At 44.2% G+C, this 12,420-nt stretch overlaps 1 long non-coding RNA gene and 1 other non-coding gene across 2 annotated transcripts in view; one reads left to right on the top strand and one right to left on the bottom strand.

Annotated features, from left to right (window-relative positions):
• LOC128628412 (uncharacterized) overlaps window positions 1-11,882 on the bottom strand; it is a 30,324-nt gene extending 18,442 nt beyond the window's left edge. The window contains exons 1-2 of the long non-coding RNA XR_008392802.1: window positions 11,680-11,882; window positions 9,951-10,042 (exon numbers count right to left, since the gene is read on the bottom strand). This is a non-coding gene — a long non-coding RNA (uncharacterized LOC128628412). The remainder of the gene's footprint in view (window positions 1-9,950; window positions 10,043-11,679) is intronic.
• Window positions 11,883-12,137: 255 nt separating this feature from the next.
• Window positions 12,138-12,209, top strand: TRNAT-CGU (transfer RNA threonine (anticodon CGU)). Its single transcript has one exon. It is a non-coding gene; the product is annotated as a tRNA-Thr (tRNA).
• The last annotated feature ends 211 nt before the right edge of the window (window positions 12,210-12,420 follow it).

The raw sequence follows: 12,420 nt of genomic DNA, 5'->3' as shown, positions 1-12,420 counted from the left end.
GGCAATCACTTGCAACAATTAACACTAAAGCATTTACAAAGAAAACACTGAAGACAACCCATCTGTCTTTCATTTGGAGAACATTCAAAGAGCAATTAACAAAGAACGATCACCAATTATGACAATGTAAACGAATCTGGAAATAAAATGCTGAGGGTAAGAAATGTACAGCATGAAACCTACCTAATACAGGTAACATTATAAAACATGAATGCTGCGTAGTTTTGTATACATAAAGATATAAAAACATGGGTGGTAAGGACTCATGTCACTAGGGAGATTCACAATACTTCTGGAAGAAAGGGAGAGTAGGCTTCAATTAACAATGAATATTTTTTAAAATTTCTTCATTGTCTTATTCCTTTAGTCATTCTATAGCCATCTAGAAAAATATTAACAAACATTTATTTAATGGCAGTTGATTTCTTTATTCCCTCACCCCATTCTTTTCCACGAGTTAGGAACATTTCATGTAAAACAGATTAATTTAAAAGTAAACAGATTGACAAGAGAAATCCATTAACAACTACATAATAAATTAGTTAACTAAGACAAATCAAGCAGATTTCTAGAAAGACACAAACTACCAAAAATTGAAATCAAGAAAAAAATAGAAAATTTGACTAGACTACACCAAGTAAAGAAATGAAATCGGTGATTTTAAAAAATACTGACAGAGAAGAGCCTGGTCTCAGATGACTTCACTGGTGAGTTCTACCAAACACTGAAGCAAGAATACCAATTTTTTATAAACACTTTGATAAAAATAGACTAAGCGAGAATACTTCTCAACTCATCCACCTAGGCCAGTATTATCCTGATACCAACACCACACAAAGACATCACAAGGGGAAAAAGACCCATATTTCTAATGAAGAGACATACGAAAATCCTAAACAGTTCTGTCGAGCCAAGTCCAGCAACATACAGCAAGTATTACGCACCACAACAAGTGGAGTTCATACCAGGAATGCAGTTCATCTCAAACCTGCAAGTCAATTAATGTAATACATTACATCAACAGAGTAAGAGACGACAGCTGCATAATCATCCCAAAAGATGCTGGAAAAGAATCTGACAAAAATCCAACTCCCCCACATTGAATCACAAACCTATAGTAGATACACAAAAGATAACGAAATCAAAACATACTACAACAAAAACAAAAAATCACAAAAGAAGATAAAAAGGGACAAAAGAACTACTTAACATTCAGAAAACAGTGAACAAAATGGCAGTAGTAAGTCCTTATTTAGCACTAATTACTTTAAATTGATTAAGTGCTCCAAGTGAAAAGACATACATACAGTAGCTGAATAGATTAAAAAACAAAATCCACTTCCAGCCAAAATGGAGGTGTAGGTAGATACATTTTGACTCCTCACACAACCAGAAGGAGGACAACAAAAAATTTTAAAGCAAAAAATAACCAGAACTGCCAGAAAATCGAACTGTATGGAAGTCTGACAAGCAAGGAGTTAAAGAAGACACATTCATCCAGACCCGGTAGTAGGGGCAGAGATGGGCAGCCAGGGCAGAGAGGAGGCGTGGCAAGGCAGCAGCTGGCTACCTGGAGGTCCCACATTCATGTGCAGATAAACCGGGAGGAACACTGGGGAGTGAGACAGACTACACAACCCAGGGTTCCAGCACGGGGAAATAAAGCCCCCAAACTTCTGGCTATAAAAACCTGTGGGGGCTGCAACAGCAGGAGAAACTCCTAGCCTCACAGGAGAGTTCATCGGAGAGACCCACAGGGTCCTAAAACGGACCCAGACCCACCCACCAGGAAATCCGCACCAGAAGGGACTAATTTGCTCACGGGTAGTGAGGAAGTGACTGAAAGCCAGCCAAAAGCTGAGCAAGCAGCAAAGTGGGTTGCCCTGCCCTGGTGATTACCTAAAGCTCTGCCCCTTAGAATGTAACAGGTCACCGGGACAAAAAATATATATATGATCCAAATGAAAAGACACATGAAAGTTTCAAAAACAGAACTAAGTGATGAAGAGACAGCCAACCTATCAGGTGCAGAGTTCAAAACACTGGTGATCAGGATGCTCCCAGAAATGGTTTCGTATGGCTGCAAAATAGAGGAAAAGTGAAGGCTGTGAAAAGTGAAATAAAAATGTACAGGGAATTAACAGTGATGGGAAGGAAACCAGGACTCAAATCAGCAATTCTGAACAGAAGGAAGAAATAAACATTCAACCAGAACAGAATAAAGAAATAAGAATTAAGGGAAAAAATGATGAGAGGCTTAGGAACCTCTGGGACAACTTTAAATGTTCCAACATCTGAATCATAAAAGTACCAGAAGGAAAAGAGGAAGAGCAAGAACTGAAAACCTATTTGAAAAAACAATGAAGGAGAACTTCCCCAATCTGGCAAAGGAAATAGACTTCCAGGAAGTCCAGGAAGCTGAGAGAGTCCCAAAGAAGTTGAACCCAAGGAAACACACACCAAGGCACATCATAATTACATTACCCAAGATTAAAGATAAGGAATCTTAAAAGCAGAAAGAGAAAAAGAGATAGTTACCTATGAAAGAGTTCCCATCTGACTGTCAGCTGATTTCTCAAAAGAGACCTTGCAGGCAAGAAGGGGCTGGAAAGAAGTATTCCAAGTCATGAAATCCAAACACCTACATCCAAGATTGCTCTATCCAGCAAAGCTTTCATTTAGAATGAAAGGGCAGATAAAGTGCTTCCCAGATAAGGTCAAGTTAAAGGAGTTCATCGTCACCAAGCCCTTATTATAGGAAATGTTAAAGGGACTTATCTTAGAAAAAGATGATAAAAACTATGAACAGTAAAAGGACAACAAACACAACTGTCAACAACTGAACCTAAAACAAAAACAAACTAACTAAGCAAACTAGAATAAGAACAGAATCAGAGAAATGGACATTACATGGAGGATTATCGGTGGGAAGGGCTAGTGGGGAGAATGGGGAAAAGGTACAAGGAATAAGAAGCATAAATGGTAGGCAGAAAATAGGGAAAGATTAAGAATAGTATAGGAAATGGAAAAACCAAAGCACTTATATGTATGACCCATGGACGCATACTAAGGGTGGGGGGTGCTGCATGGTGGGAGGGTGCAGGGTAGAGGGAAATAAAGGGGAGAAAAAATGGAACTATAATAGCATAATCAATAAAATGTACTTAAAAAAATTTTACCCTAAAAAATAAATGGACAAAGGATCTAAACAGACACTTCTCCAAAGAGGATATTCAGATGGCCAACAGACATATGAAAAGATGCTCAACATCACTAATCATCAGAGAAATGCAACTTAAACCACAATGGGATACAACATCAAATCTGTCAGAATGGCTATCATCAATAACTCAACAAACAACAAGTGCTGGCGACCATGTGGAGAAAAGGAACCCTTTCACACTGTGGGTGGGAATGCAGACTGGTGCAGCCACTGTGGAAAACAGTGTGGAGTTCCTCAAGAAATTAACAAAGGGAACTGCCTTTTGATATCTGGGAATATATTCTAAGAATTTCAAAACACTAGTTCAAAAAAATGTATGTGCCCCTAAGTTCGTAGGGTTATTTACAATAGCCAAGATCTAGAAACAGCCAAACGTCCGTCGGTAGACAAGTGGATAAAAAAGCTGTGGTACACTCACACAATGGAATAGTATGTGGCCATAAACATGAAGGAAATCTTACCCTTTGCGACGGCATGGATGGACCTGTAGATTATTATGCCAAGTGAAATAAGCCAGTCAGAGAAAGAAAAATGCCAGGTGATCTCATTTATATATGGAATCTGATGAACAAAATAGAAAGAGAGGCCTAGATACACGGAACAGACCGACAGCTGTCAGGGGGGAGTGGGGCCCTGGAAGAAAGAAGGTGAAGGGAGTAGCCAAAGAACGTAGATGCGTGACCCAAGGACACAGGCCACAGGGTGGGGATGGCCAGAGGGCAGGGGGGTTGAGGTGGGCGAGGGGGGAGAAGATGGGGACACCTGTAATAGTGTCAACAATAAAAGTGTTTTAGAAAGTTTTGCATATGAGTGTTCATAGCACTTTGATTTGTAATCGCCTAAAACATAGAGTCAATCAATGTCCACACCAGTTAGTAATAACGAGGAATGAATTCTTGCTACACAATCATATACAATATGGATGAGTTTTAAAAGAAGCCCGGAAAAAAGCCATTGTTTTATTCCATTTATATATTAGGTTGGCCTAGAAGTTCAGTTTTTTCCACACAATGACTTTTGGAGTGCTTAGTTGTCTTTATTCCAAACAATTTTGTTATATTGTATTGTGACAGCTGTCATATCAGCATGCATTTGTAAAAAACATATCAAAATTTTGTGCAGCCATTTTAATATTGAAGACAGAGAAGAAAGTACACATTTTCTGCATATTATTATGCTACATTGTTTCAAGAAAGGTAAAAACACTGAAACACAAAAAAAGATTTGTGCAGTGTATGGAGAAGGTACTCGGACTGATTAGACCTGTCAAAGGTGCTTTGCAAAGTTTCTTGGTACTACTGACATTCTGGCCAAATAATTCCTTGCTGTGGGGCTGTCTTACGCATTGGAAAATGTTTAGCAGCACCCCTGGTCTTTACCCACTAGAAGCCAATAGGGGGAGACAGCGGCATGCTCAAAATCTCCAAATCCATAAAATTTTGGGTGAAAATGAAAAATGTGTCTTTTATTTTATGGAAAAGACTAAGCAGAGTTTTCGGTCAACCCAATAACTAGACTATGCAAGCTAACATGCAAAGACAGAGAGCAGAGTGCTAGTTTTACGGGGGTAGGAGAGAAGGATTACAAAAGGGCATTAAAAAATAACCAAATAAAACAACCCATTCAAAAGAAAGAAGCCACCCTGGATTTCTACATGTGTGCTTATCCACTGAACTAGTGGCTTTTATTTGAGATAAGCTGAGGTCTGGATGCAGAGTTTGTACTTCCCCTAAATATTTTCCCTTGTGTTGTTTTTAAGATAACATAGGATTAAACGGGGCTCACTAACACACCCTGACAACCGACTAACGTGCAGAGGTAAACACAGGAGAAACCATCCACGCCCCCAGGGCATTTGCTGACGTCCAACAGGCAGCTGCCAAGGCAGAAAGCATCCCAAGAAACACAGTGACGGCTTTTTAAGACCTGTGAAATAAGACAGAACAACAAAATGTTTCTGATAAAATCTTACATCTCCATGAAAGAAATTCTAATGTGTCCATAGGAGAAGGAGGAGAAAGGAAAAAGTCATATTTCGCGTTAGGCATCTTTACATCTGAGTTTTACATATGCATTTATGGTGTAATAGCACTATAGCAAAGCTGCAAGGGAAAAAGTGAAAGACATGTTCTCCTCTGTCAATTTATCATCACATTGCTTTCATTCCCTTCCTCCATTTATCTTCCCACTTTGCCAAGAACAGACCTGGGACTAATCACCCCCCACACCAAGCACTGGCAATGTGGTCACTGGCTGATGATGGCAAGTGACATTCAGTGGTCACTTTCAACTTCATATTTCTGTTATTTCTTTATGTATATTTCACTATGCATAGTTAACTATTTAACTGTGTGTATTTGCTTAATATGCATATGCTGCTCCAACTCCTACATTCTAAAAGGGTGGAGGGGATGTCTGCGGAAAACGACCCAACAGCAAGCACTAATTCATCAAAACATCGTACCAGTTAAAAACATGTGCAACCCATTAGGTCAAGTATCATGTACCTAACAGTGATCTTAAAATAGGCGGCCTCAAAAAAGGTGCCTCTCTATCTCCCTTCCCTGTCGGTCCATCAGAATGACTTTCTGATCAATATGAGTGACGATTGGAGTTTTTGAAACATCAGATAATACTCATAAATCCACGGGAAAAGAAATGATTCTGCACTGTGTTGAGAACACACACCATGGGTCATCCCTGTGGGAGCCGCTGGTACTACTTTACAGAAAGTGGCAGCACGTGCGAAGGAGCCAACTGAGACATTCACACGTTGTTTCTTGCAAGCTCCTGACACTGAAAGGAGCCCAGGACTCTGCTCAGTTTGACACCAACACGCTCACACCCACGACACGTGTCTGCACCGCTTTGGCAGACCTGAGCCACCCTGTCACACACAGTGGGGGGCTGACTGTTTCTGCCTCTCCCCAACCAGCTCCACACGCAGTTTTAAAGGCGGGGCCCAAAGGATGCACGGATCCCTCCCGTGGCCCATTGGCACTGATGGCTGGTCAGTCACCGCCAGCAAGCAGGTATTTGCAGAACTGTTGGTGTAAGGCTGCTAAAAAGAAAAGTTACCTTAGGAAAGCAATGACCCTGACGTGCAGGCTGAAGAACCCTCACGCATGTGCAGAGGGAGTCAAGTGCGGCGAGGCAAGAGCAGCTGTTAGCAATGAAGAAAAATCAGAAACAACCTAGGTGACCAGCAATAGGGGACTTACTGAAAACTCTGCTCCACAGTCACCGAGCAGAGTAGAACACATCAGTTAAAAGGAACAGATAATGACAGCGCTGGACCTCTGATGCTTTGAGGAGTTTTTTTTTTAAAGGTGTCAAAAACCATTGCAGCATGGTACCATTTGTGAGGAGAAAAATTCCATCCAAAACACATTTTCTTTGTATAAACATGTATTAACACAAAAGCAAAGGAAAAGACATGGAAAAATCTAAAATTAACTCATAAGGGTGGTCACTTTGAAGAGGAGGGAGGAGCAGGAGGGAAGTGAGAATTGGAAGATCAGGAGTCCTCTGCTGAATAGTAGGAGAAAGAGCAGTTTTATTCTGTCACTGCCTGCTGCTTTCTGTATACATAAAACCACTGCCAACTCTGCATGACAGTTTGTATCCGATTTACCTTTTTAGAGTTTACCTGAAAAAAACAAGAGGGAAAAAAGAAAAAACAAAACTTTCTATTATCCGTAGCTGCCAACTTGATCTTATTCTGGCTCCAGAATGAACCAACTAAAGCACACTTTCCGAGGTTCATGTTTCTAAGACTGAGTTGCTGAGGTGATCCCAGGACATTCTGTACAACTGTCATTTTTCTGCAGAAAACTTGACTTTTCATCTTTACATTTTGTGTGTGTTTGGCCTGATCTGTTAAGAGTGCTGAAACGATCACCGCCTCTCCGTCTTATTGGGGAGAACCCTGCTGCTTCTGAATCCTGCCACAGCAGCTACACAGGCTACACGTCCTGCTTCACTCCTCAGCTCGGGGCGTCCCGCGGGGCCCCCCGGGGTTCCGGCACGGGACAGGGGTCTGTGCCGGGATGCAGTGCCAAAGGGGCACAGCACAGTCACCACGAACGTTCCAGCTGCTCTCCCACTGCAGACACAGGAAACGCACATGATGAAATGCCGAAGAAATGAATTTATAATCCAAGACTCGGCATCGGCAACAAACAACTGAAATATTCATGAACAGGAGGACTCGGCAGAGTTAAGACAGCAACTAAAACAGGCAAAACAATTTTGTAAAAGAAGGACACAGAGAAGGCCAAATCAATAATACTTGATTTGGGGAATCCCTATAAAGTATAATAATCAAGACTGTCTGGTAATTGGCAGAAAGATCAATTAGACAAGCACATCAATGGAAACCAACAAAAACTGCAGGAACAGACCACACATACACCCTCCGCTGAATTTTAACAAAGGTACCACACAACTGTATGAGGGGAGGATAATCATGTCAACAAATGGTGCTGCGTAACCATTTGGGGAAAAATGAATGGCAACCCCTACCTCACACCACACACCAAAATTAATTCAGAATGGACCAGAGATCTAAACATGAAAGCTAAAATGATAAAAATCCTAAAAGAAAACCTTCGTGACCTAAGTAGACAGAGATGTCTTAAAAAGGACACAAGAAGCATGAAGCACAAAAGACATACTGATATATAAGGTGGACTTCATTAAAATTTCATGCTTCAGACTTTGAAAGATACCATTAAGAACACGAACAAGCAAGCCACGAAGACAGAAAATATTCACAGAAGACTCGTATCCAGAATATACAGCAAACCCTGATGATCAGTAAGAGGAAGGCAAACAAACGGGCTACAAAAACACACAAGATTCAAGCAGACACTTTACAAAAGGTAACAAATAGCTACCAAGTATATGGAAAGGTACTGAAAACATCATTAGTCATCAGAAAATGCAAATTAGAGATACCACCACATACTGACTAGAAGACCTAAAATTTAAAAGGTAGGACGAAAAACGTGAAGTCGGTGGAACTCGTGGTCTCGGGTGGAACGTGCCATGGTGCCACCTCACCAGGCGCTGCCCCTTTCTCCCTGTGTCCTGCCCCTGCTCTGACAGCGTCCTGTTACCTGCCTCGCCCCTCCAGCACTGGAAGCGCCCGGCCTGCTCTAAATCACTGGCTTGATCAGATGAAGCGATGAAAGGGGGTTGTGTTCTCTGGCTCTGGCCCTGGATTCTAAACGGACATCACAAACAGTGCACCCTGGCTGCTGCGAGCAGCCAAGCGAGCTTTCCTGAAGTAAACTCTTGATTTGGGTAAGTAGTAAACAGCCTATGGTCATTACCTCAGGTGAGCTGAATATCCAAGACTGCAAATGAATTTCTCCAGGAACACTTCAGAGCACAGGTGGCAAACACAAGGCCCACGGGCTGAATCCGGCCCTTCACCTTATTGTTTCTCCCCAGCGGCAGCACCACGATCCTTGCCCCTACTTAAGGAGTTAGTTACATTTACACAGTCCTAGAATTACATTCCGCCTTTTGAAGGCAACCATGAGGCTGATGTGGCCCCCAATAAAAATGAGTTTGACGCCCCGGTTCAGGGTAATGGTTCTCAAAATGAGGGTGGGGAACAGCAGTATCAGCATGACCTGGGAGGTTGTTAGAAAGGCAGAACCTGGGCCGCATCCCAGACCTTCCAGGCCGGCCTGCAGTATCAGGAGACCCGAAGGTTCGAGAAGCACTGTGAGGCCACAGCTGAGGCATATTGAGATAACACAGGTGAAAGCCCCTCACAGACTGGGAGGTGCTGTTAAAATGGATGCTCTCCTTGCTGAGAGCAGGTGGGCAGGTGGGGAGGGTGTTAGGGGTTGCTGCAGTGGGGACATCTGAGGGAGAGTGTCTTGGAGACATTTTTTTTAAGCAACCTCAGTTGTGGCTGAACAACTAAGATAGTGCATCTCAGCCGGGTCTGAGTGAGTCAGGAGCCACAGAAAGAGAAGCAAAGGACATAAAAATGCTGGAAACCTCAAGAGGCCTTTCTGAAAACCTGATCCAAATTGTGAGATCTCTTTCCCAGAAACACACACATCCATTTCCCATGTTACATACTCGGGGAATTCACTGATTTCCTGGTCTTGAGTGCAGGTTAGGAATTCCTGCTTTGGGGACTGGCACAAAGAAAAAGAGGTGAAGTAAATAAAGATTTAAAACTACTATGCTTTTCTAAAATGGAAAAAAGTGACAAAGTTTCAACACTAAAGAAATGCGAATGCTTATAAATTATTCAGAACTAGTCAACTCACTCACACAGGTGAAACAAAAAGATCAAGAGTATTCTATCATGTTACCTGGCTTTGTCATCAGGTTAGTTTTGACACTTCCTCACTTAAAAGGTCACCTTCCCAGACTCCTCAAAGCACCATCTGCTTCACCCAACCCTGGGTTCTCACCCGAGCATTTGGGAGGCCTGGGATGGGGTCACAATTATTTGTGTGCCATCAGGACCCACCTGCCACAGGGACTCTGTAGGGGCACAGGAAACGTTTCTTTCCCTAAGCATGAGCAGTGGACATCTTATCACCAAGAAGTTAAAAGTTGTTGCTTGATCGTGGAAGGGTTTATAGGACGTTCAAAGCCAGGACTGTTGTGGCACAGTGTTCGAAGGTCACAGGCTAAAGAGGTTCTCCAGAATTCCGCATGTGAATTCCTTCCGCAGTACTTTTTACGGACCTACCTGGTGCAGGCATCACTCCAAGACATGGAGCCAGGACAAGCAGATCCTCCATCCTGGTGTCCAAGATCTGTGGCCTCTCAGGCCTCCTTACCCTGTAAAGTAAGTACGGTCAGAGCACCCAGCACCTGTGCTCCCTACTTTAGGGCTCACAGAAGATTGGAGGATCAGCCTCTCTCAGGGGCCCCCAGACCCCGGAAAACTTTGGGATCCCATCTGCCACCGAGGTGCAAATGCACCTTCATCATTGAATTCCCTCCATTCCCTCAGAAGACAGAGCTGAAAAAAAAATCACCTGTTAGACTCGGATTCCCATTCCACCTGCCAGTTAATTCCAGGCTCAGCTCATATGTGATGCTCTCTCATTGGCTAATTTCTTTTCACTTTTCATAAGCCCCTGTCACTTCTGCACAGTAATTTCAACAACCCAGTGAACAGCAAAAACAGAGGGGGACAATGGAACCAATTTTACCAGCTAGTCAGAAGCACTACTCCATAGTGCATATTTTAATTCTGAAAATGTTGTTTTCATTAGGTTGCTGCAGTAAGGTTTGCACACACATGTAGATCTATCTCAAGCACTTCAGGTGCAATCTCTCAAGGCTCCTGTCTGAGGGTGAATGTCAGAGCCTTTTCCACTCACCTGCCCAAACACTGACATGGAAAGCAACTCAGTGAACACAAATTCCTGGTATCTTTAAGTTTTCTATTTGCCTACACACCTGCCTGGTGGTGGGCTGTGGAGACACATTTAAGATTTTCTTTAAAAGGGAAGGTGAAAAGGAGAGAAAGATCAGTGTATGGTTGCCTCTCATGCAGCCCCTGCTGGGAACTGGCCTGCAACCCAGGCATGCTCCCTGACTGGGAATTGAACCGCGATCCTTTGGTTTGCAGGCCCACGCTCCCGCTCAATCTACTGAGTTACACCAGCCAGGGATGGATATGCTTAACATGTCTCCATATGCCCTACAAGCATCACTGGCACCAGGCGTCAAAGACACATGTAGCAGAATGTTCTGTGCAGCAAAAAAGCTGCAGACAACCCAAGCCTAACTCCCGGAAACTGCTTAAATCGTGATAGAGCCACTCAATAGAAAACCATGCAGCTACTAAAGAGAATAAAGGCAACGCATCCATGCATAATACCATATTACAGTATATGCCACTATAATTTACTATACAATGTTGCGACATTTACATTAACGAATAGAATTTAATTATATTTATTAAATAATATATTCTATTATTTATTGTCATTATGTTTTAGTATGCACTACAAGCCATTATATTGTTAACACATCATACAGTAATTAGTGAAAAAAAGTGCAGAGAACTGTAAAGTCACCCCATCTGGCTAAAAATAAAAGGGTACGTTTGAATATGTAAATTGAAATATGGGTATCCTTTATCTAGAGCAGTGGGATTCAGCCTCTCCCGCGCACCAGCTTCACCTGGAGTACTTGGTAAAACCCAGCCTGCTGGGCTCCCCCAGCAGGTCCAGTGGGTAGGTCTGGGTAAGCGGGAGAAACCGCGTTTCTAACCCTCCAGGTGAGGCTGCTGGTCCCGGGTCCAGCACACATCCTGGGCTACACTGGCAATCTGGGGGGAAGGAGTTTGGGCTTTTAATTTCAGAAAACGGTAGTTTCATTGAACCACCACTGCAGAGCTCCTGCCGGGTGCAGAGCAGCCGTGGACCGCCCTGGGTCCTATTAAGGAGGAACTGCCACCCTACCTGCACCTGCCGGGTGCCTCGCCCTAGCGGGGAAACCGACGCTCCCAGACCACTACTCCGAAGTTGCGAAGACTGTGGTGCAACTGGGTTTCGAACCCAAAGGGGTGCGACGCGGACCAGCGTCCGGCCAGCTCCGGAGTCTTACACACGCCTCCAGACGAGGCCTTGGAGACTCTGGAGACACCGCCCCAAGTTGACACCGCCCCAAGTTGTGCGGGGCCGCAGGCTCCGAGTTCTGTGGGCCGTCCGCAGTCCGCGCAGAGCGCCTGGAGTGCGCCAGCTGGAGCGTTGCCTCGTTCCGCCTGCCGCTGCGAGGGGGTGGAGCCGCGAGGGCCGCCTGGGCGGCCAGCTCCGGGCGGGCGTGCTCGTACCCGTGCTCGCGTTCGCGCTCGTGCCCGCGGGCGAGCTCACCAGGGTGAAGCCAGTATAATCACTAGCAGGGCCGCCATTGCAACGCAGGCGCGGTGGCCAAGTGGTAAGGCGTCGGTCTCGTAAACCGAAGATCACGGGTTCGAACCCCGTCCGTGCCTCGGTTGTGGCCTTCCTTTCGCAGGCCAGACTTTTTAGAGGTTTGGACCACTGCTCACCCTACTCCTCGGCCCTGACCCGACCGATTGTTTTCACTCCACGTGCGTTCAGATTCTCTTCCGGCCCTTGCAGCCCGGGTGTCCCGCCCAGCCACAGCAAGCAAACTTGGCCCGTCCGCCTTCGCCCACCCTCCGCGTTCCCTGGCGCTGTGTC

Source organism: Artibeus jamaicensis, unplaced genomic scaffold (assembly GCF_021234435.1).
Source record: "Artibeus jamaicensis isolate MK-2021 breed Jamaican fruit bat unplaced genomic scaffold, CSHL_Jam_final contig_729, whole genome shotgun sequence".
NCBI lineage: Eukaryota > Metazoa > Chordata > Mammalia > Chiroptera > Phyllostomidae > Artibeus > Artibeus jamaicensis.
This window is presented reverse-complemented; position numbering and strand designations above follow the sequence as displayed.